The sequence below is a fragment of the Eptatretus burgeri genome, chromosome 15 (assembly GCF_056783735.1).
Source record: "Eptatretus burgeri isolate ZD-2024b chromosome 15, Ebu_testis_v1, whole genome shotgun sequence".
Taxonomy (NCBI): domain Eukaryota; kingdom Metazoa; phylum Chordata; class Myxini; order Myxiniformes; family Myxinidae; genus Eptatretus; species Eptatretus burgeri.
In genome coordinates this window covers 39,110,364-39,112,863 of record NC_140975.1, presented here as the reverse complement: position 1 = coordinate 39,112,863, position 2,500 = coordinate 39,110,364, and the positions used below count along the sequence as shown (strand labels likewise).

General features: G+C 51.9%; 1 protein-coding gene across 1 annotated transcript in view; it reads left to right on the top strand.

The window, feature by feature from the left end:
• GTF2H5 (general transcription factor IIH subunit 5) overlaps window positions 1-77 on the top strand; it is a 12,950-nt gene extending 12,873 nt beyond the window's left edge. The window contains exon 3 of the mRNA XM_085856362.1: window positions 1-77. This exon is cut by the window's left edge and continues 261 nt beyond it. The gene's annotated coding sequence lies outside the window, so the exon portion shown is untranslated.
• Window positions 78-2,500: the final 2,423 nt, after the last annotated feature.

Sequence of the window (2,500 nt, the reverse complement as noted above, 5' to 3'; positions counted from 1 at the left end):
GCTGGACCACGATCTGAGTTTTGTACATTGACATTCGTGTATTTGTTTTCACTTGGAATAACACAGCACAGCAACAATGTAAATGTTTTGTGCACTCTTTTTAAGCTGATAGTCTGTAGGAGCAAGGGGGCTGGCAGAATGGCCTCAAGGTACGCACACTTGCCTGTAAGCTCTCTTGCCTGGGTTTGAATCCTGACCCAGCTATAAACTGTCATCCTGGATTTTCACAGGTAGGGTACTTCATTAATGTGTGTGCCGTCCCTCAGATGGACGTCAAACCTGTGTCCCGTCTGCCGCCATTAGTTGGTGGACGTTAAAGATCTCACGGTGACTTTTGCGAAGAGTCGATGAGCTATCGCTGGTACAATGGCCAAATTCCAAATTCCTGCCTGACCCTGAGTCAAACGTCAGGCCTGGCCAGCCAGTTTGTGAAAGACTTGGGAACATGGGAATAATTGTGGCCGTTACAGAAGATGTCTGGTGGGGCAAAAAAAAAATGCAAGATGATCACAAGGTTTCCTATACCTCCTCCTCCCAAAAATCAGTAGGAGATGGTCATTTTCACATTCTGACCTTACTCCACATAGTTATTAAAGGTAATATCTGTGCAAGGCTCTATCTGTTGCAGGATGAGCAGTAACTTTGTTGGAGGAAGTTCTCCTTGAAGCTACTTTCCAAATGAATATGCTTCCCTCTTTAGACCTCTAGATTATATTGCAAATCAACCTCTCATGGAGATCCCATCTGTAGTGTCGTGGCAGAGGTGCGAACAGGCAGACACGAGCGGGAGGGTAACACAACTCCGCTTTATTGTCTCGAGCGAGAGTGTGGGTGCAGGATGCCCGTAGCTCTGCTTTATTACGCACTCGATGCACTCTACAGGCACACGACCCACAAGACACTACTAATGATACCACATGCTGCAACTGACGCTACTGGTGCTACAAGTCCCGAGTGGGCGAGTCGGGCCATATGAAGCCACAACCACGTGACCACCACCATCCGTGACTCGGGGCTCCGCCCATACAATACATGCTCCGCCCATACACCACACTCCTCCCTCCTAAAAGTATGATTATAAAATGACAATCATAATGACAAGCATAATTGGCAAAGCACACTACGATACAAAAAGCAAAGAGGAACAAAATGACATCAACGACGTAAAATCCTCCCAGTACCACGTAATTTGATCTAACCCTGGGGTGATGGTCGGGCTGTGAACCAAACCCAGATGAGATGTCTCAAAAAAAAAAAAAACCTGCTTCATCCGCACAACCTGTCACATAATACACCCGTCCCCATCATCATTATAATCCCCATCACATCATATACTGCGCCGGTGCGAGTGAGTTGTACTCCAAATGCAGCAGACTGTAGAAGCGCCCCCAGGCGGCCCATGCTTACACGCCTCCCGGCGAGGACGAGGTGACACCCCAAGCGAATCTCCCCCGGCCCCATCAAATGCCCCCGGTCGACAAGTTGGCACATCTCCCTCAGACAGAACCGAATCAGGTAAACACCCCAAGTCTGCAAGCCCCGTAGGCACCAGCGCGGCTGACCTTGGCGATATCAGGGGTGGGGGTGACGCTGAACAGCGAACCTGCCCCGGCTCCAGCCGAGACTTCAACGCACGTCCACACGGACGGTCAGCGTAGACTGCATGCACCGCAATGTCATAAAGCAGCAAGTACATCGTCTGCGCAGATGCACACCTCTCTTTACGTACAGCGCGTTCCCACAGTATAATCCTAACACATGAGAGTGCAGCGAACTGCGGACTGTCATCGAAGACCGAGATCTGAAAGACCTCTTTATTCGCAACGATCGTCCGCAAGTTCTTCACATCATAGAAAGCATTGATCCCAATCAAACACATTTTGCTCACACGCGGAGTGTCGGCATTTGCTTTTATCACGCCATGCTGAATCACTCGTGCCACGAGAATCAAACACACAACAATTAACAATTTATGAACCACGCTGCACGCACGCCTCTTGGTTGTCACGACGTTGAGGCGACTTGCGTGCAGGTCCCCATCTGAACGTCGAAGAGGACACCGTCGATGGTCGCGTTCCACGAACTTCTTGAATGCGACCGGCTCGCTCCAATCCCCCATTGAAATCGCCTGAACGACACGGGTGTGCACTGTATCATGAGCGCGGCGCAAGCGCGAGAGCCCGTCGCAGCTGGCATGGTCCCCGTTGCTCCGGACCCGTATATCGTAGTTGCAGGAAGCAATGAATGGAAAACCCATGTTGCATCGCCGAGGCCCCTGCCGCCGGGACCTCGCCCTCGGGTCTCGAGGGAGGCCCGGGCCCAAACGGAGGTACAGGGCCCGAAGGAGACACAGGTGCACCTGGAGGTACGAACTCCGAAACAGGAACCTCCTCCCACCGAAACTCTAATCGGCTCGGCACGGGACGTCCAAGGCCACTGGCTGGCGCCGTCCCATCTAGTTGAATGCGGGCCAACCCGCTCCGACACAAAAGTGCGAGCC